A 23,814-nucleotide genomic window follows, 5' to 3' on the forward strand; every position below is an offset into this window, starting at 1 on the left:
GGACGCAAGTCCGTCCGCCATCCTAATCGGCCCCATAGTTATTGCCGTTGCGAAATTTTTAAGTTGGTTCCGGGCCTTGAGACGGCAAACTCTGAAGGCCAGTTAGACCGTACTATGTGGTTAATGATTATTCCCTTATTAGGCTGGCTTCTGGGATGTACTTTTCCTTTTTTCGTAGCTTTAGTGTAATATTAACCTGTTTTTGTCCTTTTCAGTGATTCTTTTTAAATGTTAGGAATATTCGATAATGATGATAATACATTTTGTGAGTAGGTGTGCTCTTATGATGTATTTATTGTTTTAGTTGACACCTGTTGTTGTGTCTTTTATGATTGCAAAATATCGAATAAAGAACAACTGAACTGAACTGAGACATTGCAAAACAACTCTCCCTCCTACATTTGAGGAATGGTCGAAAACCATGATGCATATGGCACAGTATGAACACTTTCAATCAAATGATATTTATTAAATATATTTTCAACTGCACAAAAACACTTGCATGTTGATAAATGATTGACAGTAAGTACAGAAGATTACAATATGTCACTTTTGCCCAATACCAAGTTGTGGATGAATAGTAAATACCTCTCTCCCCAGTTCTAGTATCTTAAAACATTGGTAATAAATCTCATGATGTTCCTGCAACCAACCTTCTCAATCCCTCCCCAAGATGAATCTTCATTAACCCCCGTATGCCAACCACTGAGCCCAGACCTTTTTCGAATTCCGTGGGCAACCTGATACATCTCCTTCTCGGCTGCACAACATCAGTCAAGATCAAGTTTTCCAATCTGCCACCCTCAAAGGATGAACCGCGCCCCAGGTTCTGGCTATATATCTCTTTACCATCATGGCCACCACCATCAGCCATATTGTGTGATAGTCCTTAGCTGGAGCATCTGTGCGCCAAATAAAAAACGCATAACATAACGTATGACCACTAAATTTACAGACTGCACAATCAGGTTGCAATCATTGAAGACCTTTAGGGAACATACATTCGGGGTTGCTTTAATTCGATATATTCCCTTTCACACTCGCTTCATGAGGCAGGTGATCGCTAATGCCTCTTTGTTATGCTTCCCTATTCAGTCATTGCCTTGGTCATATGACCAGTTATTACTTTACTGCAGTATTGGCACTGATGCTCATTTTTAGTTTCTTCTTTTAATAACATTAAAAACAGCTGAACAAGTAACAGTAAACCGAGAGAAGTGTAGCTGGGAAGAGATAACACATAGATATTTGTACTTCTTAGGATTCGCAGAAAAGGGAATAATTGTAAGAGACAACAGCACCATAAATATGCAGAGAATGCAGCTGCAAAGGATTTCCAAGTGATGGAGGTCATGACCCCATGACATGGCAGCATGATGAGAAGGCTTATATAGATGGGGACCAAAGTGGCTTTGGGTACAGGGTGTGTTATGGTGAGGGACATTAGAAGCCCAGAGGGGGGAAAACAATTTTGGGGTGGAGTGCGTGGGGAGGGGGCATCTGGAGAAATGGTAGCAAGCTCAGAATGACTAGAAAGCACCATAAAAGGAGAAAATGCACCCTGATGAGGAAGTGGGTATAGTAACCAGAGAGTAGATAATGCCCACTTTAAAGTGGAACAACCAAAGAGAGGAAAGAACTTTCTGAAAACAAGAGAGCAGCAAGTGAATGGTGGAATTGCCCAGATACAGTGGGCAACAATAAGAGAGAGGAAACAAACAGCACACTGTAATAGGTACACCCCCCAAAAAAGCAGAGAGAGAATCCAGTCGTTGCAGTGAGGAAAGAGGAGAGGACAAGCGTACACTGGAGACGTATGGCATCAGCACCAGAGAGACGCAGAATCCTGGTGAGTAAAGGGATGGACAACAATCTGAGGACAAATTCTTTAAATCACATTTCGGATATCTTAAAATGTATACTATCAAATACATTTTGCAATAGGGCTGGTTCCAGGGTTGGGACAGTCCTAAGATCACTTGTTCTCCTGACCAGTGACCATAAAGAGTCCCAGAAAAATTGCAGCAGAGGGCATGACCAAAGGTTTTGAACCATGTCTCCTTTTGGAACAATGCCAACCATGTATGAATTTGAAGTAGCTGAATTTCAATTAACACGTTATCATGATTACATAGTAAGTCTGTCCATCCTCCTCTGTATGTGGTTTAGAGAGTTTTCTCTGTCATTTGTATTCTAGGAATTTAGATGTGGGTTTAGAGTAGAGGCCATCTACTGGTATCCAAATTCTCTTTTCTTCAGGAAGGGCTGATGCCAATGGTGTGAGTGCCAGCAAAAATACCAGGATTGATAGTGGGTCTTCCTGTCTGGTTCCCCTTTGAATATCCACAAGGACAATTAACCAGCACAGTTTGTTGAAAATATTGAACTGGAGTAATACATTTTCACTTCTGTGATAAGGACATGACCAGTCCTTGTCCTTTCCATAATATGAAATAGAAAGGGCCATTCCACTAGGTCAAATAGTTTTCAACACAGAGTAAACTCAAGTGATTAGTTTGTCTTGGTCATTTGTGATTGCTGAGGTTGTCCTATAGGATTTCTGCTGCCTCAACGGGGCTGCAAGAAGCCCTCTGACTTTCTCACCTTTTTATTAATGCTGTTATCATAACTGGAACAGCATGGGTTCTGCCTCTGTGGAGTAAGATCTATTACAATTGTGTTTAGATTGAAAGACATGTTCTGTGGAGTGTTCTCATTATTACATAAAGAAGTAAGTGGAACCTTCTTCTCTAGCTGCCTATATGGCTCTATTTGTTTTCTCTTAGTGATTGCTGCATCTCTCTTTAATTCGCCAAGTATATAAGACTTGTGGAACACCCACTGAGGGCCATATTATCAAGAAAGGGCGATACATTATCACTGCTTTTATCGGCAGGAAACTGCCGGTAAAGCGGCGATAATGGGCTTGATAATATGCCCTTGTGAATTCCCATAGAAGCCCAGGTTCTGGTGTTAACCTGGGCTTCTATGGGAATTCACAAGAGCATATTATCAAGCCCATTATCACCGCTTTAGCGGCAGTTTCCTGCCAATAAAAGCGACGATAATGTATTTCCCTTTCTTGATAATGTGGCCCTGAGTTCGGTACGAAGTTATCGACCCTTCCTTATGCATTTTGAGACATTGGGAAATCCCTTCTCCCTCCTGCCTTTGAGGAATGGTCGAAGGCCACAGACTGAACGATCAGGCAGCTCTCACTGAAGACATCTGAGGACATACATTCTGGGTTGATTATGTTGATACCTTCCTTTTCACAGTCGCTTCATGCAGGAGGTGCTCACCAATACCGATTAGCTCTTACCTATTCCCTCATAACCTTCGTCATACGAACAGTCATTTCTTTAATGCAACATTGGCACTGATGCTCCTTTTTGTTTTCTTCTTTTTATAACTCAAAGGTTGAGAATGAAGAATGAATGAAACATGTATTGATTGTATATTACTTAAAACCATTTGCAATATTTCTTACATTTATAAATAGAAAATATGAATATAAATGCAAACCGAATGCCGTAATAAAATTGTTCGGGGCATATTACCAACAAAGTGGCGAAGAGAGGTGTTAGCCGCCTTGGCTTAACGCCTCTCTTTGCCACTTCGGAAACGCTAGGCTGCACCATTTTACCAAGGATATGGTGCAGCCTAGCGTTTCCCCCTGCGATGGCGGATACGTTTTACAACTTAACGCCAGCGCAGGCAGGGAAGGTTTGTTTATGTACAGGAAGGTGTTCCTTCCTGCACATAAACAAAGCTTAAATGCCATTTTGTAACTTACATGTGTGCTGCTTTATGCAGCACGCATGTAAGTTACAAATTGGCATTTTTAAAAAAAGGTTTTTTTATGTACAGGAAGGGACACCTTTCACGATGACTTTACCTTGAAAGGGGCCCAAGGCAGCGTTAAGTCAATTAACGTGGCTTTAAGCCACGTTAATTGACTTAACGCTGCCTTGATAATAGGGCGATGCAAATATCTCAGCGTTATCGGGCGAAAAGTGCTGATAACGCGGCGATAGGGGGCTTGATAATATGCCCCTTCGTCTTTTAAAAAAAGGAGTTATTTTAGCATCAATCAGGAAATGAGAGTTCAATTCAGTGACTTGAAGCCATGGAGCAGCAAGCGTTTAGAAGAAATTACTAAATGTAATATTTTTTTTTTCTCTACCTTTGATTTACTTTACACAATAGGTTGTACGCAGGTATCTATTCTAAAAATCCTAATCTATTCTCACATGTTTTGTTTCCTGTTAAAATGTAATAAATCGATTTATAATAAGAACAGAGGATTACTGTTATCTCTACTGCTGCCGAAAAGAATAAAGCAATGTACTATGCTGATGACATTCTGTTGACCATCTCATTCCCGGATAACCCAATCACAGCGTCATGTCTTTTATTAATTCCTTTTCAGAGTTCTCAGGCTATAAGGTGAACTGCTCTAGATGTGAAATATTACAATATCCCCAGAGCTGCCACAGGGGATGGACCTTTTCATTTGGAACAATCTAATTTAAAATTCCTCTGTATTTACATAAGCAAAGGACTAGAAAGCATAGTCAAAGAAAATATAATACTGTTACTAGATAAAAAGAAAGTTGACTTCAAGAAAAGACTGCATTTACAGTTCTCCATGAGGCCAAATACAGATTATTTAGTTGAACAACACTCGATGGTCAACTATGTATTTGGAATGTTGCCCCCCAGAATGTCAGGAGAATTGCCTCGAGCACTGGAAAGCAATATCGGCGCATTTTGGGGTGAACCGAAACCTAGAGTGAAAAGCTTCAAATGACATACTTCAACCAGAAAAGGGTGTCAAGGCTGCCACATATGGAATGATATTGGCTGGCCCATCAACTGACTGCAGCCATATACTTGACACCAACAAACAGAGACATTTAAGACGAGGGGGCAGATTTACAAGCCCCTTGTGCTACTTTTGCGTCACTTTTCTTGTATTAAAAGTGATGCAAACGTGGCGCAAGGGGTTTGTAAATCTGCCCCGAGGATTAGGCAATATTGACGCAACCCAAGCATTGGACACACCAGTGGGCAGCTTTACTAGCCCTCAGGGGTGTAACACAGGCCCCCTCAGCCCCCGCGGTGCAGGGGACCCCCAAGTTCCAGGGGACCCCCTCAGCACAGCACTCTGGCCAGAGAGCTCCTGATTGAACCCGGAAGGGGCCGCTTGACGTACCTTGCAGGGAGGCCTCCTCAAGTTTCTTTATGCCATTGCTAACCCTGACTCTGACACTCCCTCCTCATCGCCTGCGCGGTCATTAGTAACGACCCCTCAGAGGGACCCGTCACGCGAATATGGCTGCTCCAAGATACTACCGAAACCTAGAAGGACCCGGTTCCTGTTGGGGAGCTCCGTGACCTACTCGTCTCCTCTCACCGGTCAACAACACACCCAAACAGGGCAAGAAATACCATGCATCCAAGGCAAAGTATGGACTTAAGGGGGGAGGTGGCAGGGATTTTTTTGTTAACAGGTTGAGTATCATTAACTGATATATTTCAAGCTTGCTGAACTTGTAGAGCACAAACATTACAATAGTCTGAATTGTGAAAAACCCCAACAAAGTTTGTTTAAAAAAACAAAGAAACAGACATCTATAGACAAGGGGATTCTAGGTTTGAAGTCAATGACAAAAGACACATCTCAGAAATCTTTCCTGTTACTGACAAAGGATACAATCTGTTACAATCCCAATACTGAGGCACATGCAACTCTCCCACTGTCTCAAACAAATAATTAAAACCAGTCAAATACCCCTTCAGCAATCACCTATTGCGTGTGTGCCCACACAAGGGAAGGGTTTTCAGGCACGACCTCTGGATTTACACGACTATTACTGATGCACTTTTTTTCAGCCCCTGTAACCTTAGCACTTAAGCACTGGTAAGAGGGAGGTTAAGTCAGAGACCCAGGGGGATATTTACAAATTAATGTCAAAGTGCGGTGTGACGCCAAAATTGCTAACGCCGCGCTTTGACATTTTAAACACAGGGATACACCGTATATACAAAAATTCGGCTCACACATCTGTTTCCCCTAGTGTTAATAAAGCTGCCTAGCGCCAGTGCAATCGCACCCTTGCGCCATGTTGCAAGGGTGCCTACGCTGCAGGGGCAATTGTTTATGTGCAGTAAGCAACACTTTCCTGCACATAAAAAATATTGAAAGGCGACTAGCTCTTTCTATATGTGCTATTTCCTCATATCGCCAGCCTAAGACCAGGTGTTACCTGGACTTAGTTTCTGGCGCTGCCCCATCCTTGTAAATATGGGGCAGCATCAAAAAGCCATGGGTGTGCCGGCAGAACGCCCACTGCAACTTCCATTGCACACCCCTTTCACGCTAGGAGAAGCGTGAAAAGGGGCCTTTTTTACAAGGTGGCGGTAAGCCACATTTAAGTGGCTTAACACTGCTTTGTAAATAAGGAGAAGGGCTACCGCCAGCAGAATGCCTCTAAAAGTGACATTCTGGTGGCGACATCCCCTTGTAAATATGCCTCCCTTTAGGAGCTTGGAAGATTACTAGGGCTGAGTTAATGGAGAATTGCGATAAATTCCTCAGGTAAGTGCGCTTACTATAAAATTCTTCATTGATATCACTGATCTCCTTACTAACTGCGCACAGCAAATGTAAGGCTGACACAGGCAGCTGGAGCTGTAGAAATAAAGAATGTGTTAAAATCAATAAAGGACTAGCTACGTTAAGGAAGAAGGAGACTCAATGAAGTACGTATGCTGGCAAACCAGTTGGTTTGTTCAAGAAGCCCTCACCCACCAACCTAGTTGGTGGCATGCTTCATCATCGGGCCCACCACAGTGACACCGAATGTGTCCCGGGTGTGCTTCAACGCCAGGTTACTGCGGAGCTGGTATATTCGCTGAGTGTGCAGTGTAGTGAGTGAGAAAGTGAAAATTAAAAAGCTATACAGTGGGTCCCAGTACCCAAGGGTAATGAGATATACTTTAATTTACTGGGCCCCTGTTAGCTATTAAAAGGCAGACGGACGTGTTGGAGTATGGATTATGACCTCCAGCGTCCTGTGTGGTCTACATGTTTCAGCCTGGCCTTTTTTTAATTTAAAACAGGCTTTCCTCAGGACCAAGTGAGTATGTGATTAAGGTGCAAGTTAACTAAATAAACTAAATTATAGTGGTTGTGTTATTTTTGGCTATGTGTAGCACTCTCTAAGGTGCTATATGGGTGAGAGGGGGATTCCCTCTCGCTTTGCTACACATAACATATAGGGGACAAAGACAGACGTACAAGGTAGAGTCATGTTAGCATTATATGGCAAGTTGCGCATCATTCAGCCGACTTATAAGGTGAGTGATCGAACTATGTTTGGCTAGGGTGTGGTCATGTCAGTGACAAGACCTGCGTGGGTTTTATCTTGAAACCGATTGTAGTGGTGAGCTAGAACAGCGGATATTAGCATGGTGAGGTACAGGTAAGTAAAAGAACATTATCCTCACACAGGCTATTTGCTGTACAAAGCTTCCTTGGGTCGCCTGGCAGAGAATAAGACCCTGAAAGAAGGTAGTGAGAGTTTTGGATTACCTCCGACCTGTAGGGAGAAAGTTATCAACAGCTTACCCCAGTAGTTGCTGTGGTGCGTGATCGATTTACTCACGGAATTACCGGTCTGGTTCCTCCTTGGACCTATCGTCCTTCTGCGGTGCCCGAAATGCGAGAAGAGAGCCTTGCAGATCGAGTTTAAATAGACCCATTAATCGTTTTCACCTGCGTAAGTGTAAAGATAGAAGGAGGGTTGCAGTCGCGCAAAAACGCTCTGTCATTGCCGTGGGGCGCATGCCCAAAGGAGTAGTGATTCTCGCGCCTGCGTATTGCAGTGCAGGAAGAGCCTATGGGTGTACACATGCGCGGTGGGGAGGAAGAGGTGTTGAGATACTCGCGCCTGCGCATTACAGTGCGGGAAACACCTGTTGGTGTATATTAGCGCAGAGGGGAAAGGAGGTCGTTTATGAGTTAGGACATTCCTCACCCGATATCGCGTGTCTGAGCGCTGGTGGGTGGGGTTTTCAGTGGTTATTAAAAATGCATAAGACAGTGTGATAACATCATGCAAGGCGTTTTAGTGACTGCATGTGCTATTCATTATGAAACACACCGGTACATTGGGGTATGGAAAAGCTAGGGCTGGGTTGCACACATGGGAGCAGAGACAAGGAACACTATTTTGGAGGGATGCTCAGTTCAGGTTGTTAGGGAGTTCCACGGCATTGAGTCATTCAGGCCCACAGTGTGTGTGGACAGTCTGTATATCCAGCGTTGTTCTTTCTGGAGAAGGTACGTGCCGTTATTTTCTGTTATGTCAAACTGTTCTATGACAGTCCATGTGAGGTCGTTGGGAGTGTGGTTGTGGGACAGGAAATGGTGTGTCAATTTACTTATGTTTTTTCAACATCGGCTGGTACTCCTGTGTTCTGTCATTCTGGTTCTGACCTTACGGGTGGTCATTCCGACATACCGTAATCCACATCTGCAAGTTATTAAGTATATCAAATTTGACGAGTTACAGTTTGTGAACCGGCGTTGTGTCCATGTTTTGCCTGGTTCCAGATCAAGGGTTTTGGATGGTGATGTTAAATGGCATACGCTGCAGTTATTGCACGGTTGATGCCCTGTGAGTTTGGGTAGACCCCATATGTTGAGGATTGTGTTGTCTGGATGAGCGATGGGTCTGGGTCTTGTGTGGACTAATGAGTCTTTTAGGTTTTTTGCTCTTTTGTAGGCAAACCGCGGTTTTTCCCAGTTTATGCTTCCCGAGTTGATGATTCTCCAGTTTCTGTTGATAATGTTAGAGACCTGATTTGATGCAGTATTGTATGTTGTTACACAGGTGAGAATGGGTTCTTCAGGTGGTTTGGTGGGGGTCTCAAGTAGTGCCTCTCTATTTTGGTTCCGCGCTCTTTTGCAGGTGGTTTTTATGATTCTTGACGGATACCCTCTGTCCTCCAATTTGTGGATTAGGGCGGCTGATTGTTGTTTGTAGTCCTGGATGTGACTGCAGTTGCGTCTGAGGCGCAAGAACTGCCCATAGGGTAGGTTTTCCCTTAGGGGTCTTGGATGGAAGCTATCGAATCTGAGGAGGGAATTCTTCGATGTAGGTTTGTAGAAGGTTGTGGTTGTTAAGCCGTTTTGATCTGCCTTGATGTTCAAGTCCAGAAAGGCCAGTTCAGATGGGCTGCTGGTGCTTGTGAATCTCAGGTAGTTGTCCCGACTGTTGATCCAAAGGAGGAAGTTGTCTAGTGTCCCCTGATTGCCTTCCCAGATGATGAGGATGTCGTCAATATAGCGACGCCATATTTTTATGTTGGTTGAGCATGGGTTTGGTGGGTGTTTGTACATGAGTCTTTTCGAAATGGGCAACGTAGAGACCAGCCACGCTAGGGGCAAAGATACTCCCCATGGAGGTCCCATTGGTCTGTAAGTAGAGTTTTCCTTCGTATTCGAAGTAATTGTCTTTTAGCGCGAGGGTTGCGCATTCCATGATGAAGCTGCGGGGGGTCTGATAATCCCAGGTGTTTTCCATGAGGACATCATGTAGTACTTTCAGTGTGGCGTCTTGTGGCAAGCTGGTGTACAAGCTCTCTATGTCAAGTCCGACAAGGAGTTGGGTTGTCGGATCGAAGTTTATTTCTTTGATGACATTGAGGAGATATTTTCGTGTCTTTTATGTATGATGGTGTCTGTTGAACCAGGGGGTTGAGAAAGAAGTCACAAAATCGGGACAGTGGTTCTAGGAGTGATTGGATTCCTGACACGATTGGTCTGCCAGGTGGGGGGGGTAATTCCTTTGTGTATCTTGGGGACTGTGTAGAAATATGGGGTTCTGGCATTTTTGGTGCACAGGTAGTCAGCCTCTTGTTTGGAGATATGTTCTGCATCTCTGGCATTTTTGACCAGGGTGTTGATTTTATTGCGTAGCTCCTCAGTGGGGTCTTTTTTGAGGCTCTTGTAGTTCCTGGTGTCGCTCAAGAGTCTCCGGCACTCTTTATCATAATCCGTTTTGTCCATGAGGACAATGCCACCACCTTTGTCCGCAGGCTTGATGACGAGCGATGGATCAATCTGTAGGCGTTTGATAGTTTTGCGTTCCTGGTGGGACAAGTTGTTAAAGGTGTCCTTCTCTTGTAGTTTTTCTACCTCTGTGTATACCGCTTGTTCGAAAGTAGAGATCTCTACTGGGATGCTGGCCGGTGGTGGGATGAAGTTGGACTTTAGTCTGAGGCCTGTCTCATTGGGGATCTCCTCTTGATTGTTGTCTGTGTCTTCTTTCTTTTCAAAAAATGCCTTTAGCTTAAGTTTCCTGAAGAACTCTGCTAGTTCTACGTGTAGTTTGAAGGTATCCAATCTGGTTGTGGGGACGAAGGAAAGACCTTTATTAAGGACTTCTGTTTCCTCACTGGTTCACTGTATACTGGAGATGTTGACGACTAGTTGGCTGGTGGTTCTTGGGGGTGCTATTTGCTTGGTCCCGCCTGTTCTCTGGATTTGTTCCTCGTGTTGGAACTCACTGGGTCCGCTTCTGGTGCCCACTGGACCTGTGGTGTGTTCCTTCTCCTTCCGCGATTTCTTCGGCCCTGTGACAAAAAAGGAAACCTATTGATCCAAAAACATATTTTTTCTGCAGTTTTACCCATGCACAAACCAAATAAAGAGAAATTATATTTATTTTCTTAGGGCCTGATTATGAGTTTGGTGGTGTGCCGCCGGCACCGCCCCCACCACCAAACCTTTGGTAGGGCTGCCCGCCAAACAGCTGGTCGGGCTGCCCGCCAGATTCCAAATATTTCTTTTGTCTGGTGGGCTTTTTTTATGTTACCACGGCGGTACCCGGAAAATGGGCACCACAATCGGAACGTCAAAAACAGTTCCTGCACGGCATGGACTGTAATGTCCATACCGTGCAGGAATGCAGTGCATGTACACAGGGCCCCCCCCCATGCACCCCAAGGCGTAGATGCACAAGTAGGCCTTGTAGGGACCCTTTGTTTCCGAATGTACGTGGTTGCCACACATACATTTACAACACATGCCTTTACAATGCAATTTTTACATCGCAACATCCTTTACAATGCATACATTTACATTGCATACCATTACATTGCATTTAAGGTAAGTATTGGATAGTATAGGGGTAAAAATTAGTATTCTAACTCCAGGGGGTGCAACAGTAGGATAAGTGTTGGATAATTTAGGGGTACTATGCGTTATAATGGTATGCGTTGTAAATGGCATGCGATGTAATGCCTGTGTTGTAGTGATATGCAATGTAGTGTAATGCGTTGTAGTGACATGCAATGTAATGGATGCGTTGTAGTGACATGCGTTGTAAAGGATGTTGCGATGTAATGACTGCGTTGTAAATGTAGTGCGATGTAATAGTTGCATTGTAAAGGTTGTTTCCCTTGTTTCCTCTCCACCACAGTTTTCATGGAGGAGGAACCACCATGAAAACCGTGGCGGAATAGCAAATTGTAATATGCTTGGCAGGACTGCGGCGGTCCGGTCAACCATATTGCAACCTCCTGACCGTTGCAACACCCCCAGGGAATGGTGGTTCACTGGCGATTGTGGCTGGGCAATGGCAGTCATACCGCCCTAATTGTACTAAGGCAGTTGGATGACCGCCACCGCGACAAAATACAATTGACGCATCCTTCCTTCCTCAAACCATGTCATCAATTTGAGAAATTACAAACACAGTGGGGTCATTTAAAATCCAGGAGCTTCCACCACTAGGGTGCATAGAAATGATGAACGTGATCAACTTCGATCAACTTCAATTTAACCCGCTCACTGCGGGGTGTTTTCCCCCCACTGTGCGGGAGGAGGGGGGCCGCGCGCGGCACCACCGTGTTTGTGACGAGCTCAGCTCATCATGGGGCACAGTGGAGCTTCACTCATGACGAGCTGAGCTCGTCACGGCCACACCCGTTTTGGAACGTTAAGCACAGCGGGGAAATTATCCCCGCTTGCGAACGTTCCAACGGCCGTGACGAGCTCAGCTCGTCATGAGTGCAGCTCAACCGTGCCTCATGACACTCAACGGGTTAATACACTCATCCCCCCAGTTTTCGAAGAGGTGTACACCTGACCCTTCCCCAAGTTAATGACACTACTTCTGTAGGGCTGCTTGCGGAGGCCATTAGCTGCTTATTTCTCAGCGCTGCTCGCGTGCCAGTGCCTCCCATGTGACGTCACGTCTCATGAGCCCCTGGGGCGCGGGACGTGCAGAACGCTGTATGAATGTACTCTAACTCGCTGCAGGAGATTCTTGTCTGCCACTCTGCTCCTGTGCTCCAGATTCCACCATCACTACTCTGAAGTTTGTTTTCCATTAACTGCGACTTCCAGTCATTTAACTGCTTCAAATTCATGTCTTTGGGGATGGGGAGTCGGGAGCCAGATGCCTTTCAGAACATTATTATACCAGTTTAAAAGTTGCAAAAAAATGATAAAGTGAAAGATAATTATTCCAAAATCTGAATCCGCAAAGGACGCGCGCGGCGGAACAGGGGAATTAATTAAAAGTGTTAATGGTGCCAGCTAATGCGGTGTTTAGAACATGAAAGCTATTGCCCGAAACGTAACTTTTTTTCCCAGATATAAAAAATACAATTGTGCTAATGTATTTCTTAGATTCGCTTTTGATTTAATCTTTACAAGAATACTTGTCTTCTCCCTTCTGAAGCATGTACTTGCAGTCATACACAGTGTACACATCACATCACATTTGGTCCATTTAGACAGGGGAAAAACAAAACGATTTCAGTGTCATGCATCCCTACTGATGTTCTAGAGCAGTGGTCTTCAAACTTTTTTATTCCGCGCCAATCCCAGTGTAGAAAAACAATTCACCGGGCCCCCCTCAAAATATTTCACAATTATTTTATTTAACTGGCAATGTTTAAATATGTCTAGACTTATTTAAACATTGCAGCTAAGTTCTGTCATTGTTTTAGAAATGCAAACAAATACTTGATTTCCAAACATATTATTCCGGTGACGCAGGCCTTACTAATGTGCAAAGGATCAAGTGTGGTTATTCAAAATGGCAGTGTGGGTCTTGGAGAAAATTTGAAGTCCCTTCCCTTTTGACACCTTCTCCCAGCCAGGATTTAAATGACAAAGGATGTGAATGACGGCCCATTACAGACATGCTTACTGCTGCTCATTTTTTTAGGCTGAAAACAAAGCATAATGTTTCACTCGAGGCCCCCCTAGGGGGGCCCACCCCCCAGTTTGAAGACCTCTGTTCTAGAGTATTGTACCACCAAATATCGACATGAAGACTATTCTGGTACCAGTAGTGGCTGCTATGGGGCAGTAGTAGTGGGGGAGGGAGGTTTTAAAAAAACGAAATAAAAAATAAAAATAAAAGGAAAAACAATTAAAGGAAAAAGAAATTACAATTGGCTGTCAGGCACCACTTCTACTGTGTCCTCTTCTTCCATCGCCGCAGGAAGCACCCAGGCTTCCAGACTCCCCTAGCCAATCACGACACTGCTGATAGCAGCACCATGATTGGTCTGAGCGCCGTCGTTCAGCACTCAGATGAGGACTGGGAGTCTGGGCATGTTCTCCACCCAGGCTATGCAACACACTCCGGTGGAGAATATGCCAAGTGCGCATGACGGTTTGGCTGGCTCCAGACAGCTGGCCAAACTGTCATGCGCACTTAAACAGTGCCCACCACTCCACCCCCCACTCTGTGGGAAGTCCAGCACCCCACCCCTACAGGGGAGTACTGAAAAATAAAACCACTCGGGGGGTTGGAAGTGCCGCTGAGCTCTTTGCCGGGCCGGTTTTCAGACGATTTTGGTACAAGGCCGAAACGGCCCTGTAACAAAAACGGCCCCCAAGGGCCCAAAACCGGCCCCCACCCGTGCGGCGCACCGGGGGATTGCCCGGTGCCCTCTATGGCCAGTCCGGCCCTGAATAAAATGATAATAACATGCTGCCATTGTCATTTTATTTTTCCCCTGGCGCGATTCTGCGCCATCTTAGAAGAGGAGCCGCCCTTGCCTGTTACAAGAATATCGAAGGCAGAAGAGCGAGGACAGAATATCCCCCTCATTTTGTTCCTTTGCAAATTAAATGTTTTAAGTGTTAACACTTTATTCCAATCAAGATGACTTCAGGTGTTTCATACTTTTGTCATAAGTAAGACTGTTAGCGCTCTAGTTGTTCTTTAGAACACTCTGGGACATTCTGTCATTGGGCTATAGTTGGGCTACATCTGGCTGATATTTGGGCTACATTTGTTTTTTTTGTCTCTGGTGGCCATCTTTGGGCTACATTGGGCTACATTGGGCTACATTGGGCTACATTTGGGCTCTAACATATATATAGCCCAATGTAGCCCAATATATATTTTTTCAAAGTTAATTTTCGTAAAAACCACTGGAGCACATATCTTGAGACATAGCAAAGGCACATCGGGCTACCAGTCCCTACAATTTTGCCAAGTTTGGTGGAAAACCATTCAGCCGTTCGGGCTAAAAGTGAGTCCAACCGCCCTGTGGAAATTAACATGGGGAAAACACGTTTTGGGACCCCCCTTTTATCTTGGCCCCCGCTTGACGAATCCCCCCCAAACTTTCAGGGAAGGACCGGAGCGCCGCGGGGCAAAGTTAAGGAAAATTTCAGGAAGATTCCTCAACCGGCACCAAAGTTATTTCCAATAGAATGTTGCGATTTCCCTATGGAAAACAATCCTAACTATATATACCTACTGGCTATCGCCAGTAGGTAATATATATATATATATATATATATATATATATATATATATATATATATATATATATATATATATATATATATATATATATATATATATATATATATATATATATATATATCCCCACAACTTTCCAACTTGTCCACGTTAGAAACAGGCGAGCACACTGGAATCCGATTTAGAAAATTCTTTATTATGCAAACCCCCCGTCACCCCTGACAGACATGTTTCGCTACTCTAGCTTCGTCAGTGTCAGTTTGTCTGTGAAAAAACACGCCGTTTTAAAGTGATTGGCCACTACACAAATCATTGACATCAAAGAGGTATTAAATCGCCAACGTGGCGGCCATTTTGTAATATATCATTTTACATTACATTTGCCTTTTAAAACCAGGCGCTGTTCTATGTAAAGTGCTTTAGTGCTCATAAAAAACATATTGACTGAGGAGCTACGCTAGCAACCAAGATGGCTGCGTAAGCTCCCGGCTCCGCCGACCTCCGCCAGCAGCTCGAATATCCTGCCTTCAATCCTGACTTCACACCTGATTCCCCTGTTTATGAAGTTTTACTGCTTCTAACGGTGCAATCCCGAGTTTTCTACCTCATCGGTCGACGAAGATACGCCGCGTCTCCATTCTTGGCCTAACATCGTATGGAAGCCGGGACCTCGATTTCTAATCTACCCGGTCTGGAAGTGATCAACAACGGCCGTGAGACCTGGTTTGAGCCCGGTCTCCCGAAGTGTGCCGTGAATTGTTGCTTTTTGGTGACGGTCCTGTGATCGATCTACACCGAGGACACACCAGCGTGTTCCACCGGATGCCGTGGTGGGGGTCTGGTGCCCGAAGACCTTGCTGACCCCCTGGGGTCGACGGGACGGGACCCTTGCTGATCGCAAAGGTGTGTTCTGCTATCCAAGGAGCGCCCACTGTTTGACATCTGACTTGCGTGGCCTGTTACCCCGGAGTAGCCGGCCTCCGGGGTTCAAATCCGGCTCTGCCGCCTACTGAGAGGGGACGGAGCGGATGGAAGGCACGCCATCGCTGCGGGCCGTCATGGCCGCCATTGAGGCGCTCCATTCGCATACTAGCGCTGTGTTCCGGACACTGATCGTGAAAGTGGACGGTATCCTGGAACCGGAGGATGACTCTTTGCTGAGTTCTCCGCTGGTGGTTGTACCAGCGGTGCACCGAACGTCTGGACTCGAGGTCCCTATGCCGATATCGGATTTCCTGAGCCCTGGCGGTTCCGAATCAACGACTCTCAAGCCTGTGCTTAATGCCAGCGTCTCCTGTTCAATTCTGTTTCCTTATGCTACATCTATGAATGGTCTCCAGTGTGGTACCAAGTTCTTCAGTGACTTTTTGGAAAACGTGCTGTTCCTGGAAGCATTTCATTGTTTTATTCGTGAACATTTATCCTGCATGCGACTCTACTGCACTGACGAGAACTTTAATGGACGCTTTGCCTTTTTTCTCAAGATGGCGGCTCGAGGGAAGGAGACTCTTAAGGAAGATCGTACTGGCCAGGGCTGAACTTTACGGCTTCGATCCGATATTATAGTTTTCAGCAATGCCGGGGTTGTGCCTATAGTGTGACGGGAGTTGGGTGGCTATTGACTATACTCCCTGACTGGTTTGTATATTATTGCTGAATGTTGGCTTTATTGTGTCTGGGGGTGGTCGCTGTTGGCGGGGGGCACGGGAGACCGGGAGTGTGTTTGGTTTCTCCTCCTCCACTTTTTCTCTCTTTCCCTTCTTTTAGGGTAGCTCTTGGGCGACAGGCACGCTGCTAGTGGGGTTAGGCCGTAGCCATTGCAGGGGTGCAGGGTGGGGGGTTAGGGGAGTTTTTTTTTATTTTTCCTTTGTTTTGTTCTATGGCCCCTTTTGTCTTTCCTTTTTCCTTTTACGAGAAGTGGGCTGTTTATTTTTCGCGGATCCTTTCTTGCTCGGGTGTCTATACTGGCTTTAATGATCCTGTATCATTGCGGATGGGGGAGGATGTGGCGGGGTTGTTTTCGATCGTATGATAGACTGTTTATTCTTCCTAACTGTTGTGTATAGTCGCGATTTACCGTGGGTTCCTTATGATGATTCTTGTATGTATACTTCCCCCGCCTGTCCCTTTCCCGCATTGTACTGTTTGACACCTGATATTTGTAATGCCTACTCTTGTCTTACTGTTAAAATAAAAAAATAAAAATAAAAACATATTGACTGACAAACATTTCATCAATAACTTTACACATCAAATTGAAGCATTGTCAATGGATTTTCACAAGGCAATTTTTGAAAGTTAAGAAGTATCATATCTATTAGTTGACTTCCATTTTTGTGCTATATGAGGAATGTATTCCCAGTGAATCTATCTTATGTTCAACTCAACTTTCAAAGAATAATTGCCCAGTGTCTGTCCTGTTTTGTAGCCCTGTATGGGCATGCATTCAATATAGTTTGTTTATTTCTAAACGATAGCGGACTGTCCGCATTACTAAATTTTTGGGGATTTTTATATTTCATTGTTGTTAGTTTTGGAGTATCAGTGCTTGTGGTACCTATTACATGATCCCATGTGTTTATCTTCTAAAGGTGGACCCACAGTTCCTCATCATTATTCAAACCCCATGGAGTCATAGTTTTTAAGTCAATTATATATCTGGACTCCAGGATTCTAAGTGGCTTTTCCCTGTCTCCCCCACGTTCCTGTCTCTCGACTTGATCTATGCAGTAGAATCTTAGCAGATCTCTGTTACTCTGATGACATTCGGAAAAATGGCGTGCTACCGGGTAGGATTTATCTTTATTGGCAACTGCACGCATATGTTCTAAGATCCTAAGTTTAGTGGGGTTGATGGTACTCCCTATGTATCTCTTTTTACAGGGACATTCTAGGCAATAAATGGTGAATTCAGAGTTACAATTTAGCAGTCTGGTGATTTTTCTATTGGGTCTGCCTTCTCCAGTTCTATTCGGATACTCCAAAGTTTTCCTACTCCCTTTACAGGCTTTGCAGTGGAGGCAAGGGTATAACCCTTTTAGGCCGGACATGGTTGCTGGTTTTGTTGTTTTAGCTGAGAAATGGCAGTGGACAAGGTGATCTGATAATGATTGACAGCGTTGATAAGTTACTAAAGGTTGTTCCGTTAGATGTTTTTTAAGAACGCTGTCAGTCTTTAGAATGTGCCAGTGTTTTTTCAAGACATGAACCAGATCACCCGATCTCGTATTGTATCTGGTGATCATTCTCACATCGTCTTTGCTTTTAGGCACTTCTTTTTGTATCAGGAGTTCCCTCCTGTTTGTTTCAGATACTTTTGATGACGCTTGATTTAGCAGGCTATTTGAATAACCTCTGATGAGGAATCTGTTCTTGGCCTCAGATTTTGCTTGGTGGAAATCAGTTTCCATGGAACAGTTTCTTTTTAAGCGTAATAGCTCACCATAGGGAACATTTTTCACCAGACTGCACGGATGGTAACTAGCTGCGTGCAAAATAGCATTGCCAGAAGTAGGCTTTCTGTAGAGTTTTGTTTGGAGTGTGTTGTTTTTTACATAGATCTCCAAATCCAAATGGCAGATGTTTGTAGCACTTATGGTTTTAGTGAACTTCAAGTTTTTAGTGTTATCGTTAAGTTTGGTGATGTAATCCTCAGCCGAGGACCAATCACCGCGCCAAATAATAAAAAGGTCATCTATGTACCTTGTCCACATTAGAATATTGTCAGTCCAGATCTCATTTTGTTCTGCCCAAGCGTCGTGCTTCTCCCACCAGCCAACGAATACATTTACGTAGCTGGGGGAGAAGCACGAACCCATAGAGGTTCCTCTTGTTTGTTTATATAGTTGATTAGAGAACAAGAAGATGTTATGGTACAAATAGAAACGTATCATTTCAAGTAACATTGCACTATGGGTTCTGTATTTTTCCAATTTTTTGGCCAAAAACCATTCAATTGCCTCCAGGCCATTTTCATGGTCTATACAGGTATAAAGGTTAACCACATCTAGTGTGATTAATAACATGTTTTCTTCCCAGGCAATGTTGTCCATAATACGGAGAAAGTCTTGTGTATCTCTCACGTAAGATGGGAGATCTTTAACAAAAGGCGCGAGATACTGGTCTATGAACCTGGACGTGTTTTGCAACAGGCTCCCAATCGAAGATACGATCGGGCATCCAGGCGGTCTTTTGGCGTGCTTGTAGATTTTGGGAAGGTGATAAAAAGTGGGAATAACAGGTGAATCACAATGCAGATATCGGAACTCATCTTCATTAAGCATGCCCTCCTTCTTCCATTCACATAGCATCCTTTGATATTTCGTGATGCTAGTAGCATATTCAGATCTCTGGATGGGGACATAGCACTCTTTATCTTTAAGTTGTTTTAGTGCCTCTTGTTCATCATGTTCTTTGCTGAAAATCACAATATTGCCTCCCTTATCTGAGGGCTTTATTTCAATAGTCTTGTCCTCTTTGAGAGATTTTATTGCTTCCCACTCTTTCCTTGAGATATTCGACGATTTCATATTTATTTTTCCTCTCGACAACTTCTCCAAGTCCTCAAGTAGTGCCTCATTAAAAACGTCTATTGCATCATGTGGTGCAATGGGCAGTTTCCTCGATTTGTTCTTCATATTGCTAGGATCTCGTGTTTGTCGAATAGGTACATTAGTATGTTGTGTGTTTGCTGCTCCACTGAGGGTTTCTTGTGTTGGAGTTAAAATCATACTCGCCAGAGAGTTAGGATCTAACATCTCTTGTTCCTCATTTTCTCTTTGTGTCGATGTTATAACTGGCTCGTCTTTTGGGTGTAAGAGGAAGATTTTCTTAAACTTTAACTTCCTAATGTACCTAAAAAATCAATTCTCGTGTCCACCATATTGTATTCACTTGTAGGGCAGAAACTCAATCCTTTCTTCAGGACATTGATTTCATCAATTGTTAGTTCTTTCTTTGACAAATTGATGACGTTATTCTCTTCTGTCAATGTCACTTTCTCCTGCGGTTTGAGGCACTGCGAGTCACCCCGGGTGAGGCTATCGCTTGTGTACCGCCTTTTGCCCCTTTTGCCCCGCCTTGTCCTCCTTTTTGATTCGATATCACCGGAGGAGGATGATTTCTTTGTTGCGGCCTCTGGCGTGTTTCCTTGATTACTTGATATTCGTCTAAAAAAGGTTCTGCGCCCGGGGTTTCTTTTCTTGTTGGAGCAAAGGGTTGTTCGCCGTCAGACACTTCTGTTTCTTCAGTGTCCACGTTATTTATAGTTTCCATCCCTTGTGCTAATCTCTTTCTGGTGGCATCGAACTTCCTAGCAACAGTCAGTATTCTGCCAGATAGATAATCTTGTTCATCTCTTTGGAACTTCGTTTGTTTACGCTTCCGTATGCCCAGTTCATATTCTTTAACCCCTTCCATGCTCATGACGGAATGGTTCCGCCATCAGCGTCGGTGCTCCGGTGCTGATGACGGAACATTTCCGTCATGAGTCAATATGATTTATGACCCTTCAGCACTGCAGCGAAATTCGCGCAGCACTGAAGGGGTTAATTCTCTTTGTTAAACTATTTCTTAGATCCTCACCAAAAAAAAAATGAGATGTCATCAGTGATGTCATCAGTGATGTCACTGACCATGTCATGAATGATGTAATATGTGACATCATCAGCAGTGGATTGCAGGTGCGCGAAATATAGTTAGAACAACTAACTATATAGGAGCAATTTCAATGGTTTTTTAAATGCTAATTCCTAACAATATAAGGCCTGAAACCTATGGTTTTTTTAAGTGAATATATATACACCTACACACAAAATACAAAATAATGTAAACATGAAAGTGCAGTGTCTTTTTTGGTGGCTATGACTGTCTCCAAGTGTAGAGCACAGGGTGTCCTAGTTGCTGGGACAGGTACAGGTACAGGTACAGATGGGACACACATCCCACCTGAACCACCCTCCCCCACCCCCGCCCGCCAACACTGTCAAGGAGATGATTTGGTGCTCTAGGGTGACACCCTTGACCCTGACAGCTGATCTCGACTAGTAATCGAAACACTGAGGAGCTGGGCTGAGAAGTGCTGGTGAGCAGCCTCACTAAGGAGCTGATTTGAAACACACACACAGGGTTTCACAGTGACTTCTCACCTGAGGTCAAGTTCTGCTCAGTACCAATTCTCAAAACTCAATCAATTATTAAAGAGAAAGAGAAAAGAAATTCAATGAATAATTGAGAACGTAACTTCTGTTATAGTCTTTCCCAGGAGTCCCAGTAGGCAGGGGGGGAGACACATACCATCAAGAAATAAAGTTTTTAGTCAGCTGGGTACAGAATGAATTTATTACACTTAATATTGCTAAGAGGGATGAGGTTCTGAAAGTCTATGTATGAAAGCTTTTTACCTCAATCCCTTTGATGTACACTGGCATGTATGTAATTGCTGGAAGATTAAAACTGGATTTTTTCTTTTTATGTTTTGATCTATGAACTAAGCGTGTTTTTGTGTGTGGCTGGTGGGTCATCTGTTTAGCAGAGCGAGCTGGAATACTAGCTATGATGCAGATTCAAATGAACTTAGGCGCCAGTCTTGGCTGCTGCCTGCCCCTTTTATAAGGTTGGCTTTAAAAACTGGTGGGTTTCAGTCCCTAAATATGTACACACTTGTTATTTCTATTTTTAAATGTATTACTGTGAGGTGCAGGCTAAGAACTACACCATCTTTTTGCATGGATGTGCAGAAGGAGGGGTTGGATACCCACTACCATAAATAGGCCTGGGCGGTCAATTCCGTCCGCTCACGGAATTTGGGTAATTTCGCGTTCCGAAATGAACGCAAAACTGCCCAAAATTCTTCGTTCCGCGACTTCGCGAAATTCTTTGCTTGTTCGAGTTCTCAAAATGCGTGTTCGCAAGACATATCCCCCCCAACACGCAAACAGCAATTGCGAACAGGAAATAAGCATCGCGAACAAGCAATTCCGCGTGTCTGCAGAATTTTTTACCATTTCGCAGAGATTTTCGTAACGCGATTACGCAAATTCCGCCCACCCTATTTTTCCAGGTTAAAAAGTGTACTGAACAATAATGGAGCCATAATTAGATTGAAAAGAGACTTTGCATTAGAGGTATGTCGTGTGCATCTGTTTAGGCAGCAGATCGCTGCAGATGCTGGTCTGTCTCTTGGCTTGTTCCAAAGGTATTGAAAGAAACTGTGGTTTCCAGTCCCGTAAACAGAACAAAAAAACAACACAAAAAAGTGTTAACCCATTATCACACCAGCATTGTTTGATGTTTTTATTTCCACGGGAGCCAAGCTCACGGAGAGTAATTTGCCAGTCAATTTAGTTAGTTAGTGAAATCATCCGCGCGGTTTGATGATGCGCAGTCTGGCTGTTGCCTTTGTGTGCACTTTGTTTTTCTGCTTGGGATGAACTGTGCAGTGTGGCTGATGGGAGTGCCGGCAGTGCACTGATTACAGTGGCCCTCTTATCTGCATAAGATACCCTTGACAGCTGGATCACGCGGGGTAAAAGTGGGGTAGCCAGTGTGTCATTGGCCCTGGTGCAAGAAAAGAAATGGGCCCGCTGGCTGCTGTTTGGACTTTGAAATACAGCAATAATCAGGGTTCAGTAGGCCCCTAAGACCTCTGGCCCAGGTGCCACTGCACCTGCTGCACCAATTGAAGATAAGCCTTCTGGTGTATTAGGAAATATGGATAGGAAGGAGGGACAAAGCAGTCTTTGTTCTTTTTTGACTGAACAAACTTAGGTGGACTCTTCTATACCCTGTAACGTCAATAAATGTACATGCAGTTGTAAGGACTGTATCCTTGATGATGATATTGTTGGTGTTGATGGTGGCACTCTACGGGTGGATGATAAGCCATTGTCCCAAGCATAATTCCTACAAAACAGAGGTGATGGTGCCTGATGGGAGAACTGACCTATGGACCGTCATCATTTGGCTACACTACGTCTGTTAAAGTCCATCAGGGTTTAAGGTAGAAAAGGGCCTCCTGGGGTTGCCCCTGGGTCAAGAATGACTCAAGCACCAAGAACCTTCTGTAACATGTCAGAATGTCGGTAAATAGTTCTAAGAAAGACAGCTCCCTCAAGGAGATGTTTGGCAAGCACGGAAGCTCTGCCATGGAGGACAGACAAGCGAACGCAGGTGGTGATCCCAATTCGGACCTGGACGACAGAGAGGTTCCAGTGACTAAGGCCTTCCTGAAATCACTCTTCACCTCCCTGTGCACCTCCCTACAGGCAATGAAAGCAGAACCAGTGATCTCCGGAGAGTGAGGCAAGACATAGACACGGTTGGAGAAAGAGTGGCGGCACTGAAAGATAGGGAAAACAGCCGCGAAGAGGAAATCAGATGGCTGCAACAAGAGGTCCTAAGACTGAAAGAGGAGCACCTAGAACTCCAGGCCCATAATGAGGACCTGGAGAATCGATCATGAAAGAACAATATCTGCATTAGGGGAGTACCATTGAAAGCAGATGGATACAACTGAAGAGCATATATTGAGGACCTCTTTTGACACCTCCTGGGGCACACGGATGTGCCCACCCTGCAGCCGGACTGAGCCCATCGGGAAGGCCCCGGACGTTCTGAGAGGGACATCCAGCGGACATCTTGGTGAGTGTACACAATTTTCAAATCAAGGAGGACACCCTATCTAATTGAAAGGCCACACTCCAGTGCTGTATCAAGATGTTTCCCGGATCACCCTGCAAAAATGAAAAGATTTCTGTCCAGTCACAGAATATTTATGAAAAGCAAACATCGCGTATGCATGGGGGCACCCCTTTTGCATCATCATCATCTACTACGAGGGAACCCTCCACGAGATTAGGTCCTTCAAGGAGGCCGGCGCCCTATTGCACATCGACACTTCGGGGGGCATTGAAGAGCAGCCCTCCTTCCCAGTGCTAACAATATGCAGCGATAAACATGGCAGCTAGTCAGGAGTGCCCGACCCAGAATGAAACCTGACCCAGAC

This window comes from Lissotriton helveticus, chromosome 7, assembly GCF_964261635.1.
Source record: "Lissotriton helveticus chromosome 7, aLisHel1.1, whole genome shotgun sequence".
Lineage (NCBI taxonomy): Eukaryota > Metazoa > Chordata > Amphibia > Caudata > Salamandridae > Lissotriton > Lissotriton helveticus.